This window comes from Episyrphus balteatus, chromosome 1 (genome assembly GCF_945859705.1).
Source record: "Episyrphus balteatus chromosome 1, idEpiBalt1.1, whole genome shotgun sequence".
NCBI lineage: Eukaryota > Metazoa > Arthropoda > Insecta > Diptera > Syrphidae > Episyrphus > Episyrphus balteatus.
In genome coordinates, this window is record NC_079134.1 from 103,636,091 (window position 1) to 103,653,043 (window position 16,953).

At 30.1% G+C, this 16,953-nt stretch overlaps 1 long non-coding RNA gene across 1 annotated transcript; it reads left to right on the top strand.

The window, feature by feature from the left end:
- The first annotated feature begins 7,571 nt into the window (after positions 1-7,571).
- Positions 7,572-16,584, top strand: LOC129906331 (uncharacterized). Its single transcript, XR_008770773.1, has 3 exons — positions 7,572-7,757; positions 15,968-16,283; positions 16,363-16,584. It is a non-coding gene; the product is annotated as an uncharacterized LOC129906331 (long non-coding RNA).
- The last annotated feature ends 369 nt before the right edge of the window (positions 16,585-16,953 follow it).

Genomic DNA, 16,953 nt, shown 5'->3' on the forward strand with positions numbered 1-16,953 from the left:
ATATCCTCAGTTCTTTGGTATTTTTATAAATTTTATAACGTCATTATCTTCTTTATGATATATGAAGCCAAACCCACTTACTTCACTTTAAGATATCTCGGGCAATACAAAAGATATTGAAAAGATTTAAACAAGGCATCGAAAGATTGAAAACAGTTCTTATAGAAACCGTTACTAAATATGCTCAAACAATTTTCCTTATACAAAATAATAAGGTCCGAAGAACTCAAAAAAACGTTTTTTTGCATTTTCTAACGGTAATATCTCAAAAACGGGAGCTGATTATTTCTTTCTGACTTCTGATTCGAGTTCAGCACACCGACAACCTTCAGAAAAGTATATTTTTGTTTCGGCAACAAAACCCTTGTAAACCAGTGTAATTGTTCATCGGTTGCATATAGTGTGTCGAGCCCATACAAAAGTTTATCATAAATACTTGTAGCTTAGTTTTTAGAGGTTTATTATTTTTTTTGTGTGTTTATGGCAGGAATAGAAAAAAAAGTTGCAAAATAACAAATTGAACAAATATAACTTGTTTTTTAGCATAATATTTATGAAATTAACAGTTATTGAAGAAGGCACTGGTGAGCAAAATTTAATTTTTTTTTGTTATTATAAGACAAAATATACTTTTCGTTAGGTTTTTGGTGTGCTGAAATCGAATCCGAAGTCAGAAAAATTTTATCATATCACGTTTTTTAAATATTCCTGTTAGAAAATCTGAAATGTCGTTTTATAACACTTTTTTTGAGGTTATGTTCTTGCACGTGGTGATTTATTTTAAATAAACTTGTGAAAGTTTATAATAGAACTAAATGTTTTCTTTTAAAGCCCGTTTAAATCTTTTCAATATCTTTTTTCTACTTTGAGAAATCTTAAGTTAAAGTCAACTTGTTTGGTTTATCTTCTCTATACAAAAAAAACCGTATGTTTATTTGCGTTTCATAGCAAATCTCGAATAGTTCTTTGTCAATCACTTTAAAATTTTGAAATAACGTTTTATTTGTATTCCCATAAGTTCTTATATCGGCGAGATTGGTGAATACGCTATAATACACAGTAGAGCGTGGGCGGGTCAAGTAATTGTATTAAAAATTTAGTATGCAGAAAAATATGATTTTTTTCTTGTTCAAAACAATATGTAAAATATTTTTAATTACATAAACAGTTTTTACTTGCGATATAGGTACTATATATCAAGTTATGCATTCGTACAAAAAAAAAAAGTTGAGATAACATTTTTCCATGACATTACGATGGTAGACAATGCCAAAAAAGTATGTCCCGGAAGTCCGTCTGTCTGTCTGTCTGTCAGTCTGTCAGTCTGTCAGTCTGTCAGTCTGTCTGTCTGTCTGTATAAGGAGCTACAGCTGAAACGGATGGACCGATTAATGTCAAACTTGGTATGTAGCGTTATTTGGCGACTCTCCAGAGGGGTTTTTGGAATTAATTTTTTTGGACAAAAAATAACGGTACTACTACCGATTTTAGTCAAATTGAAATATCTCAAAAACCGCTCCAACGATTTTGTTTAAAAAATTCAAATGTTAGTTTTAAACTAAGGTCTATCTTCCAATGAAAAAAAAAAAATTTTTGAAAATCATTATTAACGGTACCTGCCATAGAACCGTTTTTTTCAAATCCGATTATTTTGGAAACTGCTTATTCGATTTCAACGAAACTTTTTGTGAAGAAGCACTTATATAATTTAAATATAAGCCAAAAATAAAATTTTGAAAAAAATAATTTTTGGATTTTTAAAAAAATTTTGAAAATTTTTTTTTGAAAAATCAAATTTTCGAAAACGGGACATTGATTTTTTTTGAAATTTTGTTTTTATATGTTGATTAGTGATTTCTACAAAATGGCATACCAATTTTATTTTAAAACTTTTTTTCCAAAAAATTATTTATAAAAAAATAGTTTTTTAAAAAACGGCTCTAACGATTTTGAAAATTTTTTTTCTAAAAATGCATGATGATATATCAATCAAAACTGCATACTTGTTTTGGAGGGCAATTTAATTTCAGATTTTATTTTATTTTTTTTTTTAAACGAATTTTATTTTTTTTTTTTCAAATTTAATATAAAAAGTCTTAAAAATTTAAGCAACTTTAACTCTAAGAGCAAGTACGTGCGACCCCAGTCGTGCAATTTATTTGTATATGGTTAAAGATGATTAAAAACATCGATGTTTTTATTTTTGTCATCCCTTGAAGCTGTTTCTCAAAAAATGAATTATTTATTTTGAGTACTTGACTCGTAGCACATAAATGTGAATATCTCTGGCAATAGCAAACAGAAGCAGCTCAAACTTTACCAAAACCAAGTATAGACTTAAGGCAAGATAATATCAAGAAATTACACTGGTAAACAAGGTTTTTGCCACAAGAACCAAAATATACTTTTCTATATGTTTTTGATGTGCTGAACTCGAATCTGAAGTCAGAAAATATTTATTGGCCTCCGTTTTTGAAATATTACCGTTAGAAAATGCTGAAAAACGTCATTTTGGCTGTTTCGAGTTAATGTTTTTATGTGGGGTAATTCATTTTGAAACAATTTATAAAGGTGTCTATAAGAACTGGTTTTTATCTTCCAAAAAATGTTTAAATCTTTCCTATTACTCTTTTACTGCCCGATTAAAAGTTTAAGTACTGGTCTTTGACTCAGAAGCAGCACTGGCCAACCAAATTGAACTTTTTTTGCCACAAGGGTTTCTGAACTCGAATCCGCAATCAGAAAAATTCTATTGGCCTCCGTTCTTGAAATATTACCGTTATAAAATGCAAAAAAATGTTTTTTTTTATAACGGTTATATTTTAAGAACGGAAGCTAATAGAATTTTTCTGATTGCGGATTTGAGTTAAGCGACCCAAAATCCTTTAGAAAAGTATTTTTTGGTTCTTGTGGCAAAAATTTTATGCCCAGGGACTTAAACTTTAGATTAAATTTAGTTTCTCTTTGGCTTACTAAATGAGACTTAAGATATCTCGAGCAATAAAAGAGATATCGGGAAAATTTAAACAGTTTAGAATATCTGTTCTTAAAATTACCGGAACAAATTTGTTTTTAATGAACTAAACCACATAAAAACAGAAGCTCGAAAACAGCCAAAATTACGTTTTTTAGCATTTTATAACGGTAATATCTCAAAAACGGAGGCCAATCAAATTTTTCTGACTTCAGATTCGAGTTCAGCACGTCAAAAACCTTTGGAAAAGTATATCTTGGTTCTTGTGGCAAAAAAAAGTTCAATTTTGTTGACCAGTTTATCAATATGATATTCAATGTTTTTTTTTAAGTTTGAAACTCAATTTGTTGAATTTTTTTGTATTTATCATCATAAGAAATGGTTATAATCCAAATAAAAATTTGTAAATTTCAAAAATTTTTCTTATACGTTACACAGAAATAAACCACAATTCAGCAACAATTCAGCAGCAATTCAGCAACAAATTTTTTAAAATATTAACCAAACGTAAAATATAGACTCTCAAAGTTTAGCATAAATTCCTCAAAATATTCTTGATTTCCGAGATAACCATGTTTTGGAGCATATTTTGTATACATAACGTGGGTAACACTTCTAAATTATATTTCAATATCAAAAATATTCATTTCTAACAAAGCAAAAAATGATTAATCATAAGGGGACGACACACTGTGTATCGGTCAGAATAGAATAGATAAAAGTGCGACGATACTGTGACTTGCACCAATGAGACAGAACAGGTCGCATAAGTCATGATTTTTTTTTGGTGCTATGTCGGTGTTATTTCAGAAATGATTAACGGCCATGTTATTAACTCTGGATTTCGCTTGGATTAAAGTGAATTTTTAATCCAATGACCTTAATCTGAGTTTCATAAATCCAAGCATTTAATGTTTTCTTCATACTTTTCACTACAAAAAAAATATGTGATTATTCATATTCAATAAATTTTGTATCTTTATTTTTTCCTTTTCAAAATACTTCATAAAACAAATTTTATCTTCTTCGCTGGCTATAGGTCTTGTTTCGATTTTATCTAAACTTCTTTGTCGACGTTTCACGTGTACTTACACGCTTCTTCAGGACTAAGAAAAAATAATTCTAAAAAAATGCTAAAACGTAGAATAAAAACTTATCTTTAATCTTTTGATCTCCAATTAATTGCTGTTAAAGGTTTTTTTTAGGTTTTTTGTCTCGCTTCAATATTTCAAAAATCAATAAAAAATGTCTTGAAAAAGACGTTTTCTGTTTCATTGAGTTTGATACGCCATTTTTCGGTCCAATTTCTGACTGTGTCGACGGCATTTTGCAGTTTTACTGCTGCCTTAGAGACACATTTGTCGGGTACCAAAATTGCGGTATCATCTGCAAAAGTAGCCATTATGGTGTGATTCCCAACTGGGATATCCCTTGTGTATAGTAAATACAGGGTAGGACTTAGGACACTTCCTTGTGGTACACCGGCTTCTATTTTCTTCAATTCCGAATATTCTTGATCGTACCTTACTCTAAACAATCGGTCTGAGATGTACGATTTTAATATTTCATAGTACTGTCTGGGAAGATCCCTTTGCAGTTTGTACTCAAGTCCCTCATGCCAAACCTTGTCAAAGGCTTGAGCAACATCTAAGAAAATAGCTGAACATACTTGTTTTTCTTCTAATGCTTTTTCTATTACATCCGTTATTCTATGAACTTGATCTATCGTGGAATGTTTATTTCTAAAGCCAAACTGATGATTTGGGATTAACCTTCTTTCTTCTATAATTTTGCTAAGTCTCTTCAGAAGCAGTTTTTCAAAAACTTTTGTCATAATTGGTATAAGCGATATTGGTCTGTAAGACGTCACTTCTGTAGGTGGCTTACCTTGCTTGGGTATGACAATAACTTCAGCAATTTTCCAATGATGTGGGACATACCGTTGCTTAAGGCATGCATTTATTATATATTGGAGTTTAATCAAGGCTTTCAAAGGCATTTCTTTCATAACCTGGGCAGTAATTAGATCGTAACCTGGTGATTCTTATTTGATAGTTGATGTAAACACATACAGCCCTATTTATAAACTCATCATAGAGAGTACATAGCATTATGTACTCCTTATACCTAATGTATTTTAACAAAAAATTGTGATTTATAATATTTATGCAACGTTTAATAAAGGTTGTATAAGCTAAACGCGTTTTTAGGTTGTTTAGAGCTTGAATAAGAATTTATTTTGCTTAAATGTCATTTGAGCTTCACATAATTTTCAAAAAAAAAAATAACATAGCAATGATTTGTATGTATATTTTTTTTCAAGAATTTATTTTTTGACAACTTCATTTCATTTTTCATTTCAAATGAAAAATGAAATGAAATTATTTTGTTATTGTTTGTGATTTTTGGAAAGAAGAGTTGGACAAGTGAGATAAGAGTAGGTTTTACAGACACAAGCAAGATTCAACTGTAGTTTCATTTGGCTCAAAAATAATAAGAAAATAATTTTTGTGATAGTGAATGAGTTAGTCAATAAAATTGATAACAATGGAAAATAAAGTGTTTGCCAAGTATGGTCCTGTTTCCTAAAGTTGCTGCGAAAAAAGTCTAAACACATCAACCGTTATGATTTTAATAAACAAACATATTATACGCCAGAGTGAATCAAATCAAATAGAAAACTGCTTAACTGTGTAACTGCTCTTCGTTATGATTTTTTTCTAGGTTTAAAATGCACTTTTCACTTAATTATCTACATATTTAAAGAAGAGCCTGTGACACATTTTTTTGGGTCTCCCTATTCCGTCCGTGCGTCCATCTGTACACATTTCCACAACCTGATATAATTTCCTGATTTATATAATTATATGACACTGAAAACTTTCACAGATGGAGTTGTTTGTTGTTATAAAAAGTACTTATTTTCCTTTTTTAGTACTTATTTGGACACAAACCTAGCATAATTATAATGTCTAAGAAAATGTTTTAATAAATAGAAATTTATGTAACGTCGCATAGAGGCTACGTAAAACTTTATGCATTGTATAACTATGCAGCCATTTAGAGCTGTTTAGAGAAATCTAATAAATAAGGCTGATACTTTTTATTTCTTTTAATCTTACAATTGGTATTTCACTTTCATCTATCTTATCAACAAACTGTAAGCTATTTTCAGCCGCGTTTGTTGGGTATGACTTAAAAACATTCGCAAGATGCTCCGCGAAAAGGTTAGCTTTTTCTTTTGGGTTACCGATCCATTTCCCATCTTGAGATTTCAAGGGCGAGTTTTGTAACTGCGGTCTTTTCAGGCGCTTGGCTGCTTTCCATAGCGAAAAATCGGTTGAAGCATCAGTCGTTAAATTCTTTAGGAATGTACTGAGTGAATCATTTTTGAATTTATAAATTTGTTTTTTAAGATTGTTGCTTATACGGTTAAACGTTGTTTTATCATCTGGAAATCTAGTATTTTGCCATTTTCTTCGAGCTCTTCTTTTCTCTATTATCAACTCTTTTATCTCTAAAGGATATTTTATTTCATTTTGTCTTCTATTAGAAAATGTTGGAGTACTTTCTTCAGCGGCCTGTTGCACATCAGCATTAAATTGTTCCACTTCATGGTCAATTTGCTCGATTGTATCCATGGGAGATCTTAAATTTATCAAACTTAAAAGCTTTTCTCTAAAATCACTCCAGTTTGTTTTCTTATTTACAAGCTTTGGATTACTTTTTTCTATTACTTCCGATTCACTTAGTGATAGAATCACTGGAGAAGTGAATAGTATGGCCGCAAATCTACAACAGTAAAGTGTATGAAAAAACTGTATAGGTCGTTTCAAATCAAAAGTCCTGACTCTGAGCTTATTTTCTCAATTTTATTTGCTCATTGCGACAAATCGACTCAAAAATAACAACAAATCATGCTTGTTGAATGATAGAAATGGTAAAGAAAAAAATAAACAAACGAAAAATCTGAATTTGTTTATTAATGATTTCTAGTGTGACGACTCCAAAATAATTAAAAAATAAAAATAAGATATTTACTGCCCAATTATACAAATGAAAAGATGTGAATAGAATTTAAGTTATGAATTACTATCATATAAACTGGACATTTCTGGTCCATCTTCACCTATAACAATATCTTCGGCAAAGTTATCCCAACTGCCTTCAAATGATAAATAATTAAATAATTGTATGTTTTTTTGTATTGCCCGCAAATATGGAGTGATGCAAGCCCGGGAGACTTGCCTCCGCATTCTGAGGCTAACCCAGCGGATCTCACAGACGGATCAATTAATTAAAATAGGGATATCAAGAACTGTTCTTCATTATTTTATCGTAACTTTAGAAAAAGTTCAGCTGCCTCATAAATGCTTCCTTCCAGTAAGCGAATGAGTTTTTTTTTTATTTTTACTCAATTTTCCATGGGACTTTTGATTTGAAGCGACCTATAGCACATACTCCAAGTACATCCAATTTCGCACAAAAAATTTCCGAAACTGAATCTCTATTATTGATATTTCTCCAGATAAAAGATACGAACTGAATCGAAGATCTTATGTCGTTTTCGATTGGTTTCACTCAAGAATACACTCATTCTTAAATCGAATGGAACAGGCCAAGTCGATTCCACTCAATTCTGTTTTTTATTTTGTGTTTGTGAAATTTCAAATGTCAAATATTGATATTATTTTTTTTTTCAAACGAAAAAAATATAAAAATTAAAAATCTGAAGACGACGGAAGAAGAAAATGTTAAAAAAAAATCATTCCACTGCATTAAGGTACCCATTTTAATCTTTTTATTAATTTTAATTTTAATTTAATTTAAATTTTTGAATGACAACAGAAAAAGAATGATTGAGTATTTTTTTGTTGACATTTTAGTGTTCATGTATTAGTGCTTCTGATTTTAAATCGAGAAGAGAATTTCTCTTCGGAGAAGCGTTCTGTCTGTCAGTTTTGTGCGAATAAAACACTTTCAGAAGGCTTCTGAATGACGCTTCCGGAGAGCCAATCGAAAACGCCATTACAAAAGCGGCCTTTTAAAAACAAATTTATCTCTCACGGGCGAAGTGACTAAAAGTGACCGTTAGTTTTTAAGTGAGAGAAAGTAAATGCTAACTTATAAGACACGTCTTGCAAGGTCGCAATGCTTCGCTCATTAGATATACAGGTTGATTCAGGAGGAATGTGCCATAATGCTAGAGCATGTAGGTTGGGTCAAGACAAGACACAAATGGGACCAAAAAAAATGGTTTAACTTTGAAAAAAAATTTTATAAATCAACAGTTGTTTGCCCAATGTTAGTCCAGGATAGCCCAACTTTTATTTTCGCTATCCTACGCTTAGTTTAAAAATTATGGAAGAGTTATTTTTTATTAACCACAAAAAAAAAAAAAAAAAATACGCATACACCACAGTGACCACAGAAAAATTAAATCCACTTGTGTTTGCATTGCGCCTCAAATGCTACTTAGAATTTTTACTTGATTGAAAGTACTCCATATAACATTCCTGTGAAGAATGTTTCATTTTGCCTTAAAAACCACAACATGCAAAAATTTTTTCAAGTGTTAAAATCATTGATATTTTTGTTTTGCCATATAAGCACCTAGAAAAGCTACATGCTTTGTAAAATCTATCCAAACATTTTTCAAAGTAACAGTAAATATAAAATACCGTGTGAAGTGACTTCGTTTTCAGTGCACGAATAGAACTTTTTAGACCTTTCTGAACTAACCTTGGTAATTACATCACTTTTTTTCGTTAGCCCACCCTTAGTTAAAAAATTATAACAAAAACACTTTTCCCAATGTAGACATTAGATAAGAACCTCATCAAAAAATTTTGAATTAAATCTATATCTAAAAAAATGGCCTCATGTCATAAGTCAACACATACCTGTTTCAAATAAAAAAAAACTTTAACCCTCTTGGGGCGCCAATTAGTGTCAAAATAAAAATCTGAACAAAAATTAGAGGATTTTATTTTATTATTTAGAAACACTTTTTCCACTTAGGAACTTGATTCTCGAAAAAAACCTAAATAACGAACGCCCTAATGTACATACATATGTGCATAGGAATGTACCTATACTTATATGAAAAACTTTTGCCGTAAAAAACTGCTCCAACTATTTATGAGAAATAAATAATTATATCTCTCGTTAATTACTTAAATAAAGTTTAATATAAAATTTTTTTTGTACCGGGTTTCGCTCCAAGAAATATGGTCACTGTACCCATAGCCGTAGCTAGGATTTCATTTCGGGGAGGGTTAGCTTAGACCGACCAATTTTTTTTTACATATTTTTACATGCGAGCCTAAGCGAGCAAAAAAAATTTTAGAAGCTTTTCTTAGCCTTATAAAGAAAACTGTTTCGCAAAATATCATATAAAAAAACACTAGATACAATCAAAGGTTTAAACAGCAATAAAATGACAAATGGACTTTTTTCTTGGTTGGTTTGTATAAAAAAAGTTATTTAGAAATAACCAAAAATTAATGTTCTTATCTCTAAGGCTGTTAATTGGGTTAAATATATAGCCAAAGACAAATTTTTGACATCCAAATATGTGTTGAATATTAAATTAATAGATTTTTGACGTTTTGACGGCTTGAAAGTTCCCTTAAGCTGCAAAAAAAAAGATTTAATTGTGTTAAAAACATATTAGCAATTCCTTTCAATTTCAAACTTTATGTTTGGTCAACGTTCTTGAATTATTTTTTCAAATTTCTTCGTTTCTTAAAAATTTTGAACATTTATTTGCAAAACTACACAAAACCCCGTTTATCACAAATTTAATCTGCACCCAGAACATCAGGATATATCTTTAACAGCTGAAATTTTATGTTCACAAAGTGTCTATATCCTTTCCTAAATATTCAACTCAATTCACACGCGACCCCAATATCGAATTCAGGTTGAAATCTTACACCTCAATGAATTTTTTTCAGTAAATTTCAATGTAAAATAAATTGTACCTTTGTATATCACGTATGAATTTGAAAAATGGAATTTTTAACCCCTAGTTCCGAAGTTCAGCAATATATTTCAAAAGATTTGTTTCCTTTACACCAGTTTAAGATTCAAATATAGAGTACATAAAGTACAAAAATAATCCGTTTTCGTCAATATTATAACGTTTAAAAATGAAAGTTTCAAATATCTAGGCTGAAGGAACAATTTTTTATATGTTTTTTTTCAATTTTTTTGCATTTCGTGTCTTGTTCATACTTGTATAGTCATCCTAGTTTGCTGTGTTGACGCAAGCCTTAACAGGTCAATGGGGTGGTGGTTACAACTTAAAGGCTTAACTACATACACATTTGAAAAACTACATACATTTTTGAAAAAGTACAAAAGTGGAAATATTTTTTTTCTGCTTAGCGAAATTGTTTTGTGAAAAAGAGTATACGAGTATGCAAAAACAAATTGTTTAAAAAGAAGAGGCACTCAATTTATGCTTATCCGCTTTTATGTAGGTATACGACTTATTATAACAAAATACTTTTTTCATATATTTTTTTTTTTGTTCAAAGCTTTTTGAAACTTAACCGCGACAAAATTGAAATAGACTTAAATGGAGATTTTCGATTTATCACTAAAATATAAAATCAATCCATCAAGTTTTGCATTCAAATATGTTGTACATCATGCATGTCAAACTTGCAGCCCGCGGGCCGCATGCGGCCCACAACGAATAACTTTGCGGCCCTCGACATTTTTGATCATTTTGAGCTTAAAGCCTGGTACACAGATCCGGGCTTAATTTTAGGTCCCATACAAATTATCGATAAAATGCTCAGATACATTTTAGCTGGGCTTGTTTTTTTCGACAGTTTGTATGGGGGCTAAAATATATCTTATTATGAGTTTGTTTTGACCAATTAGAATTCGAAATTTGCTAAATTTTATCGATCTGCGTACCAGGCTTATAATTTATATTTACTGTTCAACGAACATTCACTTGTTTTTTTTTTTTTATGAACAAATGAATATGAAATGTATGTAAGCCAACTGTAGCTTAAATCATAAATGCCCTAGTATGGCATTTTGATTTTTTTTCTATACTTATTTCACCCTAAGTAAGTAAGTAGGTAATTTTTATTAAGCGGATATCTTTTTCGGTCAGATTTGGGACAGTTTAAAACTGCCATGTATAAAATCGTTTGCAAATTTCACGCAACCTTCCGATGCCAACAGATATTTTTATTATTAAGAGAAAAAAGATCCAGCCTAACTACACCTTGGTCTGTTGAAAAAAAACGATAGTAAAGAAGAGATTCTATAGGTATCAGAAAGAAAACATTATTGTTTAAATTCTTTTAATTTTTATAAATCTGTTTATAAAAATTCTATTTTGCGGCCCCTAAAAATTAAGATCTCGCTATTATAGCCCCTAATAACCATTGCGTTTGACATACCTGTTCTACATTGTACTATGACAAGTATGTGGGTCGTATCTATTTGTTCAAATTCTCATCATATGAATTTCTAAAAAAAATTTCGGGGGGGGGGGGGGGGGGGTTAAACCCCGTAACCTCCCCCCCTCCTAAATACGGCTATGACCGTACCTATAGCCAACGAAGAAGATAACATATAATTTAATAAAGAAAGGTCACGGAATAAGGAAAAAATTGTTGTTAGAAAGCTTTTTTTAGAAATTAAAAAATCACGATTCTGTTTGCTGTGTTTGGGTACTGCCTAAAACAGAAATATTTTTACTTTTTTCAACTTTTTTAACCCAATTCCTGTTTGGGTACTCTGAAATTGAGCATTTTTTCACAAAATAGATGGCCGCGAGAGAGAAACTAGTTTCCCCTTCTTGCGATTTTCTGCCCAAAAAATTTCGTCGGACAAAAATCTGAAATCTGTCAAAATGTAGTGCTTTCTCTGTTTTACATATTCGGTCTTGTCGCACAACATAAACAAAACAAACTATAAACAAGGCGGTGTGGTTTTTTCTTGTGTTTTAATTTATTGCGTTTTAGTGGCTTTGTGATCAAAATATATTATATAATATTCAAAGTAAAAATCATAAAAAAAGTGTTGGACGTGTTTTGATATTTTTTATTTCTTTATTTTTTTTTCAATTGGTGTTGTTTACATTTTTTGATGAAAAAAAAAAAAAAAAACAAACTAAAAACATAGCGGTGTGGATTTTCTTGTGTTTTTATTTTAATTTATTAATTTTTAGTGGTTAAATTCTTAAAATATCTCAAGTAGCACACTGGTGTATAAATTGGTGTAAATTAATTAATTTTGGTGTAAATTGAGAAAATTGAAAAAATATGGTGTATTTGTCAAATTAAGTGATATAAAAATTATACCACTGTGTTTTTTTGTACAAAATTTCAACATTTTTTTAAGATTCCGTGCAAAAAATACACCGATACTCGGTTGTTTTTATAATATACCATTAATGGTGCATAAAATTAATCGATTCTGAAATCAACCAAAACGGTATATTTTGTACACTCTCTTTGGTGTAGGAAGTACACCCTATGGACATAAAATTCACCAGACTGCATAAGTGGGAGACGCCATATTTTTCAATGGCCGCCATTTAAAAAATGAAGACAGCGATTAATTACACCGGCACACAAAAAAAAAAGTGTCATGAACCAGGAAGCAGACCTATCTTTCTATATGTTTTTGGGACCGCTGAATCCGATTTTCAAATCCGTTTTGCCCGGTCACCCTTCAGTTTTGAGAAAAATGCAAAAAACTCCAAAAAAGTCATAAAAATTCAAACAAAATGCACTCACAGCTCAAAACTGGAGGGTGATGGGGCCAAACGGACTTCAAATTCGGATTCAGCGTGCCCAAAAACATATAGAAAGATAGGTCTGGTTTCTGGTTCATGACACTTTTTTTTTTTTTGTGTGCCGGTGTTATTTTACTATAATAGTATATAATATCGACCTAATAACCCCGCATTCTTAGTTTTTTCGATTCGTTTATATTATATTATATTATATTATAAAAGAACTCTTCAAAAAAATGTAAAAACGACAGAAAAATTATAATTTTTGAAAAACTGATTTTTAAAATCGAAAAAAAAAATCATTAATTCATTGGAATTTTTGAGGCGCTCGATTTTTAGACGGGGTAGTATCTAAAATCAGTAGACAAAATGTGTTTCGTTCTTAAATTAGGCACTCAAATTCATATTTAATCATTAGTTTCTTATTATTGTGATGCTGAATAAAAATTCATTTTCATTTGAAACTGTTTGAGGTAAAAAAATAAACTTTGGTTCAAATTATAAATCAGAATAATTTAAATGGTGTATTTTATCCATAGATTTATTGTGTATTTTTTCAATTTCAAAGGAATAATGATAATTATCACCAAAAACCAGATCATTTTTTATACCACTAGCGCTATTTATATACCAAAATTGGTGTAATTTTTTAACCAGTAGTGTTTTTTTTCATAAACAAAAAATGGTATATTTTTTATATTCCATTATTATTATTTTTTGTGCGCTAGCACAGTCGCGACATGTCGCTGTCATACCCGGCACACAAAAAAAAAAGTTTCATGTACCAGGAAGCAGACCTATCTTTCTATATGTTTTTGGGACCGCTGAATCCGATTTTCAAATCCGTTTTGCCCGGCCACCCTCCAGTTTTGAGAAAAGTGTAAAAAAGACCCCAAAAACTACCTTTTTTTGAGTTTTTTGCATATTACTCAAAACTGGAGGGTGACAGGGCCAAACGGACTTGAAATTCGGATTCAGCGGTTCCAAAAACATATAGAAAGATAGGTCTGGTTTCTGGTTCATACAACTTTTTTTTTTGTGCGCTAGCACTGTCGCGACATGTCGCTGTCATACCCGGCACACAAAAAAAAAAGTTTCATGTACCAGGAAGCAGACCTATCTTTCTATATGTTTTTGGGACCGCTGAATCCGATTTTCAAATCCGTTTTGCCCGGTCACCCTTCAGTTTTGAGAAAAATGCAAAAAACTCCAAAAAAGTCATAAAAATTCAAACAAAATGCACTCATAGCTCAAAACTGGAGGGTGATGGGGCCAAACGGACTTCAAATTCGGATTCAGCGTGCCCAAAAACATATAGAAAGATAGGTCTGGTTTCTGGTTCATGACACTTTTTTTTTTTTTGTGTGCCGGTGTTATTTTACTATAATAGTATATAATATCGACCTAATAACCCCGCATTCTTAGTTTTTTCGATTCGTTTATATTATATTATATTATAAAAGAACTCTTCAAAAAAATGTAAAAACGACAGAAAAATTATAATTTTTGAAAAACTGATTTTTAAAATCGAAAAAAAAAATCATTAATTCATTGGAATTTTTGAGGCGCTCGATTTTTAGACGGGGTAGTATCTAAAATCAGTAGACAAAATGTGTTTCGTTCTTAAATTAGGCACTCAAATTCATATTTAATCATTAGTTTCTTATTATTGTGATGCTGAATAAAAATTCATTTTCATTTGAAACTGTTTGAGGTAAAAAAATAAACTTTGGTTCAAATTATAAATCAGAATAATTTAAATGGTGTATTTTATCCATAGATTTATTGTGTATTTTTTCAATTTCAAAGGAATAATGATAATTATCACCAAAAACCAGATCATTTTTTATACCACTAGCGCTATTTATATACCAAAATTGGTGTAATTTTTTAACCAGTAGTGTTTTTTTTATAAACAAAAAATGGTATATTTTTTATATTCAAAATGTATATCACGAAAGTGCAAAAAATACTCCAAATATTTTGGTGTATTTTAGACTTTTGTGCTACTTGAGATATAAATATTTGAAGATAAAATAATAAAAAATTGTTTAAAAAAAAAATGTTTTGATATTTTTCGTTTGTTTATTTTTTTTTTCTTTGTTTACTTTTTTGGAAGCAGAAAAGTTTGAACAAAAAGCGTTTGGGTACTTTTGGACAATTTTTCTTTCTCTGAGAGGATTTCATCCCCACTCCTCAAAATTTGACAGGTTTCATATTTTTGTTCAAAAAGAACCCAAACAGACCTATTATGTTGGTATGCTATAATGTAGTTATTGTTTATCAACTCTCAAAAACATGTGTGAAAAAAATCAAATGTCCCGTTTGTAAAAAATTGATATTTAAAAAAAATGTATGGGAAAGGTGCGAACAGTGAGACAGTGCAAACAGTGAGACAATCCATTTTTCCCTTTCCTGAAAATAAGCACAGTAACGCTAGTTTGGGTCAAAACGTTTATTTCCCCGTCTGCGTCTTTTAATTTTGTCCCGGCTAAATTAAAGCAGGTGAAAGTATTTTTTGGAGTGTTATAAAAAGAGTGTATAACACAAAAAAATCTGGTTAGTGGACAGAACTTTTTTTACATATGTATTATGTTTATATGTTCTTTCATAAAAAAATATCATGTAATTAGAATTCCTTTTCGTTTTTTGTAATTTTATATTTTTCCGAAAAATGACAAAAAGTAAACAGTGAGACATTATTAAAAAGCAAACAGTGAGACATAGATTTTTAAAAAAGCAAACAGTGAGACATAAGATTTTAAAAAAATATCTATTATTTTAGCATGACTTCAATATGATTTCGTAGTTTTCTTTCGTTTTTTTGGGCTTTTTCTTACATTCTTTGAAACAAAATGGGTTAAAGTAACATAAATTAATTAATTATATACTTGTCAATTACCTAATTATTTGACGTTTTCGTTAATTTTTTTTTCACCTAAGAATGTCTCACTGATCGCACCCTTTGCAAACAGTGAGACGTTTTGACTTTTTTTACATTTTAGTCCAATGTGATGCTCTCATTCATTCTTTAACTACAAGTTTTTTTGCAACATTAAGATAAAATATGTCTTAAACTGACTTCAAAGTTTCGTTAAATTATCTTGAAAACATTCTAAGATATACCAATTTAAAAAAAGGGTGTCTCACTGTCCGCACCTCTCCCCTACCTATACATATTTTTTAATTGTAGATAACAAAATAAATTTTTAAAAATTTAGTTTTTCAGTAACACAATCAAAGCTATTGTTTCAAAAAATCTCTTAAAATTATTGAGGTTTTCATTTTTAACAAAGCCAGAAGTTAAGAACTGTGCTACAATGAGTAACAGTAATTAAAATAAACGGAAACCACTTTGATTTAACTGTTTTTCGGTATGATTTTGAGTTGAAGACCAAAATTTTAAAATCATGTAAGTTTTTTTCAATGTTGAATCAACGTTGACTTGATAAATTTTGCAGTTGAATATTTTTATCAAAATCGCAGGGACTGGTTGGAAAAAATTACATTTACTTCTGAAAAATTCTTACATGGAAGGTACCTTAATTTATGGTTCAACTTTATTAAAATCACGAAAATAATGCAGAAACGTTTTTCTTTTACAATCTTGTTTTAGGAAGAACTTGCCTGGTGCGCTTCACTTAAAAAAACACTTTGGAGTTTGGATGTATCGATGTTCCAAGAGGGAAGATTTTTAGCATCGTGGCATCGAACCTTCGATTCTTTTTCTATTATATATGTATTTTCATTTGATAATCATACCTAATTTAATATTTTATTGTTAACTTTTATCACAACTTTGATGTTATTACGAATGCATAACTTTATAAATAAAATATTACCGATATCGCGAGTATAATAATTATGTGTTTAATACACATTTTAAGAGATGTTTTCTTTGAAAACAAATGTTAGCCCATGAAAAAATTTATAAATTAAAAATTATGTTTCGGGAGAAATCATTTGTTACAAAGTCTAGTGTATTATTTCTTTAACCGAAGTATGAAATGACGTTTTAGCGATTTTATTTTATTATTATTATAAAAAATAGTACAGGAAAGTTAGTAAGAAACAGGCATTTAATGGAACGAAATACAGGAAGGTTGATTTTTTCAAATCTGGAAGAATGCTATTAGAAAAGCTTAGTCTTGGTTTTCGAGTAGGGTTACCATTTCCAAATCTTGGAAATGGGAGACTTTTGGATTTT